The following is a 17,267-nucleotide window of genomic DNA, read 5'->3' as shown; positions in this document are numbered from 1 at the left end:
CCAGAAATCAGAATTCGGAAACCCAGAAATTCAGTAATCCTAAAACTCAGCATGTAAAAAACGTAAAATTTAAGAAATCCCAATTCTTACTAAGCTCTGAACTTCAAAACTCCGGAATTAACAAATTTCTCAGCTCGAGACTTTAGAATCCTAAAATTAATAAACTCAGAAACTTGTAAGCTCTTCAACTCAGAACTTAAAAAAAATTGAAACACAAGAATTCAAAAATTTATAGGGGACGGGTATAGTGTGATGGGTAAGTCGATGCCTTTCACGCAGCCCGCCTGGGTTCGATTCCCAACCCCGCACATAGGGTCAGAAAGTTTTTCTGGCCCGAAGAGGCGAATGACCTTAAGGTTAAAACCTCTATAATCGAAACAAAAAAAAACAAAAAATTTATAAAATAGCAACTTAAGATCTGATATATTCAGAAATTTAGAAATCAGAATCTCTGACACTCTGAAACTTGATATCATGTTAAATCAGGAATTCAGAAATTATGCAAATCATAACTATAAAAATTTTGAATCATAAAAATCAAAAACACAGAAACACTGAATACCAAAAACTAGCTCCGAAACTCGGTAGTTCAAAATCTCAGATACTCAGAATTCGGAAACCCCGAAATTGGCGTATTCTTCAAACACTATTAAAATCAATCTAAAAATCTAAAAACTCAAAAACTCTACATGAAATCGTAGAAACATAAAATTCAGAAGCTTAGAAAGACTCCCAAACTTCGGAGCTATGAAACTATGAATGAGCTCTGAATCTTCGAAACTCAGAAAACCAAAAGACTCTCGAACTCCGAATTTAGAAGTTCAAGATAGGAGATATTCTATAACTCAGAAATTCAAAGACTCATATATCAGAAGCACACTCATTCTATGAATCCTTGATATCGCAGAAAATTAGGAGCTCAGAAATGCACTAATTGAGATGCTACAAAATTGAGAACCTATAAAAACTCAAAATTCAGAAACCTAGAAACTCACCAACTAGAAAACTCTATGGTTTAGAAACCAGAACTTGTAAACTCAGAAATCCAGAAATCTAAAACCATTGAAACACAGAAATCAGAAATATGTGTTACCGTTTGTGTAGGACCTAGGAGTATTACTATTTGTATTTGCTTAGTGCTCCGCGTAACTTTTTCAGGCTTAGTATTAGGAGTGTTAACCTCGGAAAAGGAAAAGATCACACCGTAATTTCGTACGCTGACAGGAAAGTGGGACACTCCAAATACTTGGGTCACAATTTCCACGCATGATGCACCATTTACAGTTAACCGCCATCCCACGGTACTTTCTCGTTAAACCAGACATTGACGACTGTGAATCTGACAGCTCCCAGCTCCGAACTTCAGAGAAGCAAAACAAAAACAAAGTTTGACCGAAGGGATTGGGCGTCAAAAATGCGTAACGAAAAATTAGATTAACAAAACATAAAACGATAAATTTGTAAGCTGTACTACAACGTGTGTGTGTGTCTGTAGACGATACCAGTTGACGGTTACCAGAGCAACGAGAAATCAACTAGCTTGTTACGGTCTTCCTAGTTTATGACTGCTCTGCCCGACGCCTCGGTGCCCGTGGGTCTTAACGAGATGACCGCCGACGACGACGACGACGACGATCGGATCGTTGCTGATGATGATGACGAGGAAGCGAGCGAAATGGAGCAACTTTCTTTCGCCGATTATTGCTCTCGTTTCCCGTCTGACACCGGTTCTCTCCCGGTCAGTGCGGCGCGGAATCCGTTTTTGTTCTATTTTGACATATGCAAAAATTATGTTGGCTCGTTAGCGAAGCGGTTCTTCTTGCCCACCGGCTGTGGAATTTTACGGTTCGTTGAGACGCCGGCTGTTCGTCGAAGCCGGTCCGTCCGCTGGCCGTCGACTGCTTTCAACTCTTTTTACGACTTTTGATATCTTGTTCGCGCTGGTCGGTACGCTCGACAGATTAGGGAACATTCTAAACAAGCCCCGGAGCTGCGAGAAATTAAATTACTATTATTTAATTAACTTCAAAATAGAAAAGAATTTCAAGAGCGTCACGGAATTGTGCAATAAAAGAAAAAAAACTATTCCAACACTGAACCCATGGGAATCGCAGAACGGAAGCTGTCCCGAAGGGAAAGTGATAACAAAATTGTATTTAAACAGTACCTATTTAAAATTGCCATGGACTAGAGAGTTAAGATTCTTCTAGAAATTTGTCATTTCCTACTTTACAAAACATTACAAATACTTCAGCAGTAACTGAGCTTCCGAGATTCCGATTTCACTAGTTTACGAGTTTCAGAGTGCTCGAACTACTGATTGTCGTGCGTTTGAGATTTTAGGCTTTGAAATTTCTGAGTCCCCGAGTTCCAGAGTCTCTGAGAGACTAAGCTTATAAATTATCCATCAGTTAGTTGCTGAGTTTTTGAGTTTCAGAGCTTGTTTTTTTATGAGAGTCGGAGTTTCTCTAAGTTTCTGATTTCTGGATTTCAGAATTTTCAAGTTCTGGTTTCTAAACCATAAAGCTTTTCAGTTGGTGAGTTTCTAGGTTTCTGAATTTTGAGTTTTTGCGTCGCAGAGTTTCGATGTTTCTAAGCTTCTGAGTTTTTATAGCTACTCAGTTTTTTAGTGAATTTCTGAGTTCATAATTTACTGCGATATCAAGAATTCTTAGAATTCTGAGTTATAGAATATCTCCTATCTTGAACTTGTAAATTCGGAGTTCAAGAGTCTTTTGGTTTTCTGAGTCTCGAAGATTCAGAGCTCATTCATAGTTTCATAGCTCCGAAGTTTGGGAGTCTTTCTAAGCATCTGAATTTTATGTTTCTACGATTTCATGTAGAGATTTAGAACTTCCGAGTTTTTAAGTTTAGAGATGCTTCCATAAATTTGTCGTATTCCCCGAAAATGAAACCTTTTTTCCGCACGAGTTGCATTGTGCTTGTTTTCCGGTAATTGTGAAATATGATCGCGCACCTCTTACTGGAGGCATGGTTTGCTTGTGAAAAAATTTTCAGCTGAAAAGTTTTTATTTGTTAATATATGGAAAAATCTGAAAAAATATTCTAGAACTTACCAAATGGTGACACTACTGCCAACTACTGTGAACCTGTGCATGCCAAATACCAAGTATCGATATATCACCTCACAAAGCAAGTAATCATATACGGCCCTCACACGAGACAACATTATCGCCAATACTCTTAATACAAAATTGCTATTGTGATTGAAAATGACAACGGGCATGCAAGCAGGATTGATGCATTAATGAAGTCGGTTCTATTTTTTTTTTTCCATAAATACGTTTATTTCTTAAGGCAGTTTACATAAGTTTTTCTTCGCCGTAGCATCACTTTTACATAATATTCTTATCCTAATTTAATTCTAACATAGTCACAACGTTTTGCATTTATTAAAACATATTCTCTTATTACTTAAATATCATCTTAGGTAACTCGTCATTAATTATGAAATCTACTCGGAAATATTATTTGAACCAAACGATTAACTTCTATAAATAATAAAATAAGCTGTTATTTTCAGACATTTTGGTAATAATTTCATAAACTGTTTCGAGTTTGTTTGTATCATTACATTATTTTTATTCTAATTTAGCTATTGGTTGAACTCATGGACGCAGCTGGGATCAGAACTAAGTCTTGAAAGGGGCCTTTATTAAATTGAAACTCCAGTTTTCTTTATGAAATGATAAATAAGTTTCATGTATGAAAGGTCACGACAAGCAAGAATGTCGCGAACTGGGACATTGGATAGGGGACATTGGATAGTCTACCTTGGGTACGCAAAGAATTTATTAGTTGAGATCTGACATCACGATACTCCACGCATGTCCAAACGACATGATCAATATCCCGATAACCTTCTCCGCAAGCACAATGATTAGTCTCGGAGAGCCCAATTCGAAGGAGATGTGCATCTAACGTGTAGTGATTGGACATGAGTCTGGACATCACACGAATGAAATCTCTACTCACATCCAGTCCCCTGAACCATGCCTTTGTCGATATTTTCGGAATAATTGAGTGCATCCACCGACCCAGATCATCTTTATCCCAAGAAGCTTGCCAGCTGGCAAGTGTTCTTTGGCGAGACGAGCTATAGAATTCGTTGAAAGCAATTGGTCTCTCATAAATTTCACCCTCAATAGCACCACGTTTGGCTAAAATATCGGCTCTTTCATTGCCAGGAATGGAGCAATGAGCCGGGACCCAGACTATAGTGATTAGATAATTATTGTTCAATATGTCGTTCAGGCACTGTTTTATTTTGCCCAGGAAAAACGGTTCAGTCTTGCCAGTAATGTTTGAGCGAATGGCTTCAATTGCACTCAGACTATCTGTGAAGAGGAAATAATGGTTTGGAGATAATGTGACGATTACACTCAAACTATAATGAACTGCTGCTAGCTCTGCTATATAAACAGATGCAGGTTCTTGATGCCTAAATGAGGCCGAAACATTATTGTTGAACATACCAAACCCTGTCGCTTCTTCAATTCGCGATCCGTCCGTGTAAAACATTTTCTCTGAGTCAATATGCCTGAACTTACTTGAAAATATTTTTGGGATTTCCGTCGAACGTAGATGATCCGGGATTCCACGCACTTCGCGCTGCATGGATGTATCGAAAAATAAAGTTGAGTCAGGGACATTTAGGAGGCTGACACGGATAGGAATATATCTTGAAGGGTTGATTTCCTGTGACATATGGTTAAAATATACTGTCATGAATTTTGTTTGAGATCGAAGCTCGACTAGTCGTTCGAAATTATTAATTACCATGGGATTCAGCACCTCACATCTTATCAGCAGGTGTGATGAAAGCTCCCAAAATCGATCTTTTAATGGAAGAACTCCCGCCAGAACTTCAAGACTCATTGTATGTGTCGAATGCATGCACCCTAAAGCAATTCGCAAACAACGATACTGAATTCGCTCCAGTTTGATAATATGAGAGTTTGCAGCGGAACGAAAGCAAACGCATCCATATTCCATCACTGAAAGTATCGTTGTCTGATACAATTTTATTAGATCTTCCGGATGAGCACCCCACCAAGATCCTGTTATTGTTCGAAGAAAATTTACTCTTTGTTGGCATTTTGTTATCAGATACCTAATGTGTCCTCCCCACGTGCATTTGGAATCAAACCACACCCCAAGGTATTTGAAAGTCAAAACCTGTTGGATCATTCTTCCCATCATATGAAGCTGAAGCTGCGCGGGAAGTCGGTTCTAGATAATGTTTACTTTGAGCTAGTATCGACAAGTATCGACCATGCAAATATCGATACCACGCGATACCGCTTTGCGCGGTATCGATCCTAAAAAATCGATACTTTAGGCTTAAGTATCGATACCTTGAAGTATCGCAGTATCGATACCCATCCCTAGTGATTCGAAATAAAGAAACACGTGAATCAAGTAGGCTCAGTGAAATTTTTGCACAAATCAGCTCGTTTGGCGCCAAACGGTTTTATTAATAATCTAGTATTCATATTTTGCTCTCCAGCGGGCAGCAGCATTGCATAACTCGATACGCGCCAAACAGTCATTGGAGATCTAGCATGCATTGAATGGAAAATTTCCAATTCTAAACGAACCAATTTTCTAGTTTTTCTCTACTTTCCCGAAGGATTTTCCTTATGTACTATAGCCTAAAACCTCCGCATAAACGTCACCTTTCGAACAAAAAAAAATAAATTAGAGGGTTGTATTCAAGACACGACCGAGCACAATAACATTAAAAATGAAACGTTTCTACACGGAAAGACCGATATCAGCATTTTGGCGAAAAAATTAGTTGATTTTCTGATTTTAGTTAGTTATTTTTTGAGACAACTAAAAAAATCTTACTTTTGCTAATTTAGATTTTTTAATTCTAATTTCCTTGATAATAATAAAATATTTATTGAAATGGCTATTTTTTTAGTTGAATTCACCAATTGTCATTTCTTAGCTAAGGCACACTTCATATCCATTCAACTAATTTTTTAGTTGAATTAGAGAAATAAAACGTTGTTTTCAACCAACATAAATGGTTGAATTGGTTTCTGCAATTTGCAGCTATATGGCGCTCTGTCGTTGAAATAACGCTAACACCGTAATGACTACTGGCCACAAGATGGCACACTACTACCGAAAAAAATTTCAGTCGCGGTTGTCTTTTCTATATTGGCAGGTATGAATACGATGTTGTATTGGAGAAAAAGACATAAGCGAAACATAAACTTCTTTTTCAACATTTTTCTTCTAAATCGCTGTTTTCTTCATTCGACTTCGCGAAATCGACTCTCTCACTGAAAACTTTGAGCACTCGGAAAATAAAAACCGAATACAAGTAGTACACCGGACGGCGTGGCCCGAAAGGTTGGAAGATACAAAAAACATCATTTGACATGTATAATTAGAGTGCAACATTCGAAACTCAATTCACTGTTCCGCGTAAAAACATTATTACGCACAATCGCTTCAAATGCGCACAAATAAATGAATAAATACACGTTCCACTAACAGTTTACGTAATTTTTACATACCGGTTTAGAAATTTATATATGGATATATCGTAACACATGCGTAAAACATCTAAACAATTTGCAAGCAGTTTCAACAAGACTGTCCCTTTTAGCTTTTTAATGGATTGTTTTGTTTTGACACTTCTCATGAATTTTGTGGCTAATAAACTGGTGATAGATAAATAGAAACAAATTTTCTGGTTTTAAAAACAAAATTAGTTGTCAATGAGAATTTCGTGTTGGATTGAAATATTGCTGGTTTGTGTCCAGAATATTCGCCAACTAAACACATTCTCTAAAAATAAGAGTTTTTTTCAGCAAATAAATTCTCAATTTTAACTAATTTTATAGTTATTTTTGAAATTTTGTTGTTAAAAACAACTAATTCAAAAACAGTAATACGAATTAGGCGCAGAGCTAATTTCGGTCGTTCCGTGTATGGTCTTCATAATAAATACAAAAATAAAGATGATAATGATGATGATACACTAAACTTCACTACATTTCAAAGTTACTTGAAAGCTCAATTTTAGATACAAACAACCTAAATATTTAAACCTAAACAAATGAAACTATTTTTGTTATGATGATAATTTTCGAGAAACGTACAAACTTATTAATTTGATTTGATTTATAACGTTTATTTACCCCCAGTTTTAACCTAATAATGGTCGTTCACTGGGTGGACTTATTTATTTTATAAACAGTTAATCGATATAAGAGAATGTTGTACCAGTAATCTCAGTAACAGACGCTTATTGTTTTGAAGCAAATAATAATTGAACTGAAATTGGCGATTAACCAAATTCTACGAGGGTTCCTATTCAAACGATACATGTAAAATCATAGGTTGTCTCATAAGTTTAAGTTAAATGTTTCCGAATCGATTGTTTCTTGAATTATATAAATCCATCAACAAATGACTGAGTTATAAGCGTTCAAAATTATGACAGAAAATGTTACGCGATTAGTTTTGCATGTTTTAAATTGACACCCAGCCTCGGGAAGCGAAGTGTAAGGCATTTTTGATGGCAAAATCAACCAAAAATTTGCTAAATACATGGGATATTTCAAAAGAATCGGCAACCACGCTGATTCGGTTTTCACTAACACATAATGCAAAAGCGATAATCCAGCAAGTGAACGCATATACAATCCAGTCATCAGCTCACTGGACAAGCTACTTGTTTCATTCACAGTCAAACATCAACTATCAATTATAACAATCCATCGAAAAATGACCGAATTATTAACGTTCAAAATTATGACACAAAAAGGTTACGCGGCTATTTTTGAAACTTTTTATTGACACCCGGCCCCATATAGTGAAGAGTAAGGCATTTTTAATGCCAAAACCATTTGAAGATCGATCCACGCATACCAGAGAACATTAGCAACAACACTTTTTTCGCTATTATTTTATATATATAGAAGATAGAAGAAGAAGATATGAAACTTGATATATTGAAACGATTTGTGTTTTAGTCTCTGTTAAGACGTAGAGCCGTTTTGAGCTAGTTTTAAATATGGCCAGTTTATAGCTTGAATGTGCATGCAATTAGGTAATGAAAACGGCAGAAACGGGACTCGAACCCGTAGCTAAGTAGAAGGGAAATAGATCGATTTGTGTATTCTATTGAATTTGTTTCCGTAGATATAGGACCGTAAAGTGAATGCCGTGTTGACCAAATGCAGCGAAGTATGCTTGGTTTCGTCTAGTCAATTGGAGGTCTTCTTTTAAAATTGTTTGATCCTTTCGGAGTATTATTGTGCATTGCAATAATTCTTTAAAGGTTTCGATTGCCCTCCCATGTACGGTTCTGCGACGGTACACAGGAAGTACAATAAAACCGACAACCTGGTCAAAGCCAAGAACATCTCACAATCATCATGAAGGGCTAGCGGTATGCAATGAAAACTGAAACGAAACCAAATAACTCTAGCATTGTTGCAACTTGCCTGTAAGAATAATAATAATAATAAAAGTGTACTTCAGTTTAGTGTTTCTGCCATCGTAATTTATGATCAACCGAAGCAGACCCCTAAAATTACGGAAAAACTAAGTGCCCGAAATGTGCTCCGTCGTGTCTTGCTAGCCAAAAGAGATACATTCAAAGTAATGGCTTGCAACAAGGTAAGACACCAGAGGGATCCCGCCGTACGACATGTAGAAAAATTAAAGCAGGGTGAAAGGTTAACTTTTGACGGATTGATTTAACGCTTTTTATAACAGTTTTCTTGCGCTGCCACGATAGCCACAGGGCAGATGAGCAACGGTATGTGTGTGAGTGTGTGTGCGTGGAAGAAAAAAAAACAGAAATCTCATTTATTATTTATAACAACATGTGCCTAGAAACAACTTCTTTCCGATTGCTGTGGTGAACCTTTTTTCGGTTGAATATGAAATCGAGATTAATTCAAATTTGTTCGTTTCCTGGGCAACAAAGAATCGAAGAAATTCGACAAAAGAACACTGTAAAGCTGAACCTTTTCACAGTGCACGGTTGAGTGAGAGGGAAAAAAATCTTATTGTCATTATTTTTATTGCATATCGAGTTTAATAGCACTTCCATTTGAAGATGTTTTCGTTTTCTTTTCTCTATTTTTATCCCGTAGAAGCACCCTATCCGGGCTGATCCAAATTCGATCACGAACCCACCAATCCGATATGGCTGAATGTAGCGCAGGATAAAACTGATGATGACTTTGATGATGAATAGGATGATGCTGATGATGACAATGAGCTCCAAAACTAAAATCGATGATGATGAATTGGAAAGAAGGCAAACCAACCCTGCCTGCCTGCCTGCCTGGGTTCATCCGTCCCGAGGAGCTTCGTTTCTTTTTCGCTCATTGATGTGAAGATTTATCGTGCTTTTTTGTTTACCCCCCCTCGTCCCCACCTTCAGAACTATAGGGAAGAGAAAAAAAAACATATCCAAGAACTCGGCCATTCCGGCCATCCATTTGCGCCTGGTCATCTTCCATGACCACGCTCGACTCGCGCCAAACATCGTCGTCATCCTCGTCGTCGTCGTCGTCGCCGCCGTCGTTGTCGTATTTTATTACACATTCGGTTTCGGATGAGAAGCGTAACAGATGAAGCAAGGAGAAACGGGGAACTGTTTGCAGACTCCGGCGCGGCATGTTTTTCCTCTGGTTCCAAACCACTTAATGTGATGTTTTTACCTCCCCCACGTGGCCTCCGCTCGTTGCGCCCCTGACCACACTAGCCCACCGAGTGATGGGTTGGTCATGGTCCTAAAGCCTTAGAAACGGATCGAGCTTCTTCACCGAGCACCGTGTGCAGAGAGCTGAGCCGAAAACAAATAAAAGTTTTTAGGACTTTTTTCTACGATCGTTTTGACTTTCGGAAACGATCGATCGAAAGGTTCGCTGTTTCACGTGCGTTATGTTCCCTGATGAAAACGAAAATGAAAAGAAAAAAATTTATCAAAACCGGACGGCTCGATTTCAATATCATATTCCGCACCGACGACGACGACGGCTCACAATACTTCCGAAACTGCGCGACACGAGTGCCACCAACTTCCACCCCGGTTGCACCAAAGGTGCCAAAGTGATGGACCAAAAGCGGCTTCGAAAAATATAATACAAGATTGAGTAGCAGAGACAAAACCGTGGCGACGATCGTGGCAACGGGACACGGTTCTACGGCATGATTAAGTTAGGACTTCCAAAAGCAGTTTCTGTGGAATCGCGGGGAAAGAATGCAAGAATTAGTTGATCGCCGTGTAGAACAAGCATTAGAGGTAACGCAGCATTTTTGGGTTTTATCTTGGGTCTTCTCGTGAAACAAAAGCCGTACACTGAAAAGAAATATTACGTCTTTTTGGCATTTCTCCCTTGGAAGGATAGGAAATTGCTGGAAAACCCGACTTTTGATCGTAACTCCGCAGACGTCCGTGGATTTAGCTCGATGAGATCGAAAAATGTCTGTTTGTTGTCGAAAGTTTACAGGAGCTGTAATATTGAGAGCACAAATTAGTTCCGTCCGTTTTCAAAAGATGGCTCTGGTTGTTAAGAATATTGAATAGTAATAACTTATGTCGATAAATTTCAAGAGGTTAGACATCTGTCATTTATATTCATTTCATAATACTTCCAGTTTCTTAAATATAATTTTCTTTTCCACTATGTTTCGAGTAATTTTATATTAACTAAGCAGCATTTGCGGAAAGTTTTAGTTTACTGTTTTGATTGGAATTAAAAGTGCAACTGAAGTGCATCAACTTGAACTCGACGTTTCATGCAATTTTTAGCCTTTTGGCATCAGAATTTTTCTTCGATTTCGGAAATTTCAAGTAAATTTCATATGACAGGAATAAAAATATGAATATTATTTTGTATGTCGATGTTCTGAAACCCCTAGGAACGCTATATCGGTTAGTCGATGCTTTTCATGCAGCCCATCTGGATTCGATATCCAACTCTGCAGAAAGTCAGGGTCAGAAAGTTTTGCTGGCCCGAAGAGGCGAATGACCTTAAGGTAAAACCTCTATAGTTGATTTAGAAAATAAACACAAAATCCTAGCGCCGAACACGAAATCATTAAATTCGAAATTTCAATGTTAAGCTTAAGTTCATTATTATCTGGACGCAAAACACTGACTAGACTGACGGACCGACAGTTGGTCTATTGTGAGCTTTAATTAGCGACGGAATACGTTTTTTCAGGCTCATCAGCATCTAAATTAAAGTCTTGTTTGTCGCGAAAATCTGAACTTTTTGTCCGCAACTTCAATTCCCTTGCCAGATCATAAGTTTCATTACGAATCTATCGGAAGGAACAAATTTGAACTTATTAACGCCTCGACTGCTCCACAGGAAGCAAACCATAGTCTATCTTCACGTACGTTTCGTCGTCCATATTCTGTTTCAATGTCCTGTTTGGTGTCTTACTGTCACGTAAAAAGTAAAATCTTTCTCACAGACATGGTGATATTATCGTTTCCATAAACTAATTGAGTTTTAAGTGAAAGATTGTGCCATAGAAGTATGAGTAAAGGACTGACATCAATGATCCCTCGAACATTACACCTCATAGCATGGGGGAAATTTTTTCTGTTGGAAGAGAATTATCACGATTTTGTTCCTGATATCTGGAATGGAATGAATATACTATTTTCTTATACTTTAGGCTTGATCAAAACAGTTTGAATCTTTTCAAAACATATGTAATTCGCGATATTTATTTATTTATTTGAAATAGGGAAAATTCCACTAGAGTTGATACTTATTGAGTCTTTCTCTCCAGTAGACATAATACCTCCTCATCTTATGTACCAACAGATTAATCACATCCAAATGGTACATATATTAATTATAATTAAATACAAGAAACACTTTCAAACTGACATAATACAATTAATACTAAATTCAAGAAAAATACGAATTATGAATGATTTCATTATTAGGTCAAGTTTTCAAAAAATACAATTAGTCAGCGTCTGAGAGTAGTTCGAGATAAAACAAAACGGACAAAAATCACAGCTTCAATGCTTTGTATCCCGTTATGGTAATAAGGTGACCACACAACTGCAGAAAACTGAAGAGAACAGAGCGAACCCTGGGCGATATCTTAAATTCAGCTCACTCTATTAAACCGGGTCCTAAGAAGCAAATAGTTGCACATTATTTGTTTCCTTTTGCGACGGGACGTTATAATAAAACACTTTGATGCATTCATCCTACTGACCTGACATCAATTCCCGGAAAATATCAAATTGTTGTTGAAGAAACTTGGCATCGCTTCGGTTATCAATTTTAAGAAAACGGTATGAAGTCGTCTGCGTACGAGAGCTTCAAGCACTTCAAGGAAAAATTAACACCGTTGATATAAAGCAGGAACAGGAGAGGTCCAAGGTGACTACCTTGTGGCACACCGGATGTAATGGTGAACGTATTAGTGAGATAGTGTCGCCAATTTTCACCGACATTTTGCGGTCAACGAGATAGGACTTTATCCAGTCGAAATATCGATCTTGGAATTTCGCTACAGCGATATTATGTCGAAAAGAACTGATAAATCGGAATAGATAAAAAAAAACTGTTTGATGTCCCTTATCCTTTTTCGGAACTGATGTACGATGTATAACAAACGAGATTTGTGTGTTGTCGAACGCCTGGGAACGATTCCATGTTGGTCGGTAGATATGTACTGTGAGCTACAATTCGCGAAAAACAGTTGACTTCCGTCAGTTTACTTATTACGTACACCAATAATAAAACTTTGTGTATTATGTAGTCTTTCGGGGCCTGCGGCAGGTGTTTCGGCATGCTTGTCATCATGTTTGTTAGGTGTACTTCACTGTACTTAATAAAAGCCCGGTGCGAAGCACAATTTTGCACGTCATGAATATCCAATTTTCAGATACTCAAGGAATTGCATTCTGAGCTAAGGGATCCCAAACTCTTATTTTAGAAATTCAATGTACTCTATTTGTACTCATACTGGTTTCACTGGAAGAGTTCATGAAGCGTACCAGTTCCATTCCTATTTACGTAGGACAGTTATGACTCTGATATTACCCACCCGCCTTTTTTACAACTGAAATAGAACGCGAATGCGTGTACAAATGCTTAGTCGTGTGAAAATATCAAAACTTGAACAATCTCAGAGTCTTCCGATGGAAATTAGTCAAAATTGGAGAGTTTTGAGTGGGTACTTATTTGCTTGTTTTTTTTTTAAATTCATTTTCAATTTTTGTTATTCCTTAAGTGAAAACTTTGAAGAAGAAAAAATATGACACTAAAACAGACCTACTAAACGTTTCCTGCTCTTCTGAAATAACAATTCTCTCTAATAATTATTAGTTCAACGATATTTTATTGACCAAATATTATCATAGACTCACGGGAAGGCATGAGGTAGGAACTTGTGAACACTTAAAATTCATCTTTTCTGTCCATGATGAGCAAATCTCCCGGAAAGTGAATATAGAAAATTTGAATTATTCACGAAACACCACATTTCTTGTAGGCGTTAAAGTTCTAATTCGCTCTCTCGGAAACGTGATCCCGCATTTGACCAGTTTCAGTTGCACGAGACAAATCGTATTCCAATGATTGCTACCGGGAGGAATACGCCCTAGGAGGAACACTAATAAATGCTAAGTCTTCCCTCAGGAGTCCGATTGAAATTTAAAACCGAAAGGAATGAATTCAATCCGACCCTATAAATATCGAAGGCGCGCACGTTTTCAATAAGTACAAAGATCAACTTCACCATAAATATCGAAGAGCATTTAGATTTTGAGTAGATATAGTGAGTTTAAAGATTTAAAGATTGAATTCTATATTTTAGCTCTGATTATCGGATGCCAATTTTTGGTCGTGAACGTTGAATGAAAAAAAAAACATCAACAAATTGTAACTTGATACAAACTTATATTTTCTCTTTTATTGTGACTGATGTGCGCGCTGAATCAAATCAAATATTCTTTACTGAGAAGTTGTTTGGCAACCCTTGGTAGGTCGTACAAGCTCCGCCTCTTACGCATTTCAGGTTACATAGCAGTTATAATGCACGTTGCAATGTCTTCAACTTGATCCGTGAATTTGTTTTTTTTTACGTAACTCTTTCTACGAACCAAATCCCAAATAACGTAATCTTTTTTTACGTACCAACTTCGTAAAAAGAGGTTTTTGCATCCAATGAAAACGATTTCCGGCTCCATGGAAATTACTACAATATGGGTATTTTCGGAACGAGATTGATGAGTAGATGACGGAAAACGATGTTTGAAGTAGTTCGGAAATCCAAGATGGCGACTTCCGGTTTATCAATATTCCTAAAAACCCTTACAATGTGGGTATTTTCGAACCGGAATTTCAAACTGCAACTAAAAAACCTATAAATCGAAAAAGTATTGAGCTTAGTTTAGATTTTGGTTTTGAGCCCAGTTTAGATTTTGTTTTCCGTTTATTGCAGCGTCACTTTTGAAGACATTTTGAAATTCCCCCGGTGAATGACCGATAGGTTAAAACCGGGCTAAAATAAACAACTAACTAACTAACTAACATTTTGAAATTTTTAACACTTATCACTCTGTGTTTTCGGAAACAAAAATCGGCCACCGATAAAATTGAAGAATTCAAGCATTCATTTTGCTCCAAGCTTGTGAAAATCATTTCTTAGGAAACATTGCGGATTCAATGAACTGAGTCGAATGCTATATCACTATTTCCAATATGTATTAGTCGAGTTTTAAAGCATTTGCCTTACCTTTCTTTGTTCATAAGAGAAAAAGCGCAAAATCAGCTGGAAAAATATTTATTTTCAATTTTAAATTAATATTTGAATGAAAACTTTACACAATTTAAGTAGGAATAAGTTAGGAACGTTCACAAATTTAAAATTAAGGCCATCATTTCAAATATCAAATTGTTGTTTTCAAAAGCATCTTCCGGTTTGTGAAATTGGATAAAAAAATGTTTGTTACTTCCCATTTATTGATGCATAGCATTTTTCGGTTTGAAAGTCAAAAACATGATCGACAAAAGTGTTTGAACTCTTTTTTTTCTTCAATTCTCTAGTATAGTTTTACCTGAAATGTAACGGCCCTTAATCTAATATCTGGACTTGCTATAATCTTAATAAAATCTGAATGTTTGCTTCTGATTTGGAATCATATTTATAACATAATGAAATATAAATCAGAGGTGGAAATAAGCCCATTTTGTGCACGAAAATGTGAATCAAGATTACCGATTGTGAATCAAAAAACCGAATAGCGTGAATTAAGAAATTCAATAACAAACCAAAAATTGCACTTATGTTTCAAATTGTGGGAAATGAAATTGAAGACCTATCTAAATTCTAAGTAAAACCAATATTTATGTTATCTAAAATTGTTCGTTTCAAAATTCATTATAATATTTACAATAAATATGTGATATGAAAAGATAATACTAAATATTTTTATTTTCTGTGAATCAAAAAATTTGCATATTTCCACCCCTGATATAAATATTAATCCTGTTATGCTCTGTTGATCGGGTGGGTTCGGTTCCCAACCTCGCACATAGAAACAGAAATTTTTTTCTTGCCCAAAGTGGTGAATGATGGGATTGATGATTGCATCATTGAATATTTCCTTCGTTTCTATGAAGATTTTTTGAAATGTGTATGAATTTCTGATACTCAAGAAGTTAAAGACGAGGCTGTTTAAACCGTTATTTGAAAAAATTTTAAAACTGGTGTCTTAATTTTTTTAACCAGCCCTCAGTTCCGATGCTTTGTTATATGAAAAAAGAAGGACAGTTTCTATCGTCATTTCCCAACACCGAACACAAACCGGAACAGACGGAGCTGAGTCGGAGGAACAACAACAACAACTGTTCCTAGACTGGGCTAGAAAACAAGCTCGGACCGGGTTCTGTTTCGGTGTTCTCAATTTACCTTTGTTTTTGTTCCGCTGTCAGAAAGTTTACGGTATAGGTAACGCGATAAACAAAAAGTGTTCGGCAACACGTAAAAAAAATCGTCCCAAAACTTTCCGACCGAAGGTGGAAAGGTAAAATAGACGAATAAAAAATATCAAGATCTGTTATACATCTCATTTTTTTCCCTGGACCCACGAAAAGCTAAACAAGCCATTTGGGTTGCGTTGTTCGACTGGGCGGCGTGAAGAATCTCCATCCTCTGCACCCGTTCCATTCATCCGAGTGCTTTTTTTCTGTTCTCGACAGCAATTTGGCACTCTCGAAATTTGTTGGCGGTGGTCCCTCATCAATGCTAACAAGACCAACGGACCGGAGCCAACCGGCCGGCCAACCGACGACGACGACGACGACTGCTGGCTTCTTTTGCTTGCTTTTTGTCGCCTGCTTTCGGACTAACCGGGTGCGAAATTATCCGGAGATATTTGAATATGCGCTAGGGTTGATCAGATTTATAGCATTCAGTTTGACCTCCGTTACCGAACTGGCAGGACAAGGGTTTCACTTATTTTCGCATGACGCGACGAACGCGTCATCATCATAATCGCGTAGTTGCCTGCTATTGAAGATCCTAAAATCCACAGCCGGAGGCTAGGTCAAACCATCCTAGCCATAGGGAAGGAGGAAACTTCTCGAACGGAAGTCTTCGGGAGGATGGATCGACATCATTATTACAGTAAAGTGACGAGCGAGAAAATAAAAAGCACGATTTTTTCCCCAACCAACCGCTACGTGAGCTCTCTCTCTCTCGGAGTGTTGATTTCTTTTCCCTTGAATGACCTGTCACAGCACAGAAGAGGTGAAACTGGGTGGCACTCATTCATCCGTGCTCCAGTCTGCCCACATCGTTGGGACATGGGGTCTGAAACTGAAATGGAGTGAGTGCGTGTGTGCTCCAACCATTAATCATTCATACAATTTTGCGGACAGTTCCCATTCATAAGAGAAGCTGGGGAGGCTTCTCCAGTTAATTTTAGTGAAACTTTTTTTTAGGATTGGGTAACCTTCAGAAACTGGGTTCATGGTGGGAATTTGTTCAAAGGTCATACAGACGATTATGTAAATGAACTGTAAGCTAGTATGATTGTCCTTTTTGCCGAATGATAGTGTATGTTGCAGATCATACATGAAATGTTTGAAAATTAGTAGTTTAAAAGTAATTGCAAGTGAAAATTGTTCATGAAAGAAAAAATAAAAGGAAGAGCACAGAAAGTAAGGAGGGATTATCAAATGGAGTGAGAATTAAAGAATATTGGAACCGTGAGTGAC

This window comes from Malaya genurostris, chromosome 2, assembly GCF_030247185.1.
Source record: "Malaya genurostris strain Urasoe2022 chromosome 2, Malgen_1.1, whole genome shotgun sequence".
Lineage (NCBI taxonomy): Eukaryota > Metazoa > Arthropoda > Insecta > Diptera > Culicidae > Malaya > Malaya genurostris.
The sequence above is the reverse complement of the archived record's forward strand: the minus strand, read 5'-3'. Positions refer to the sequence as shown.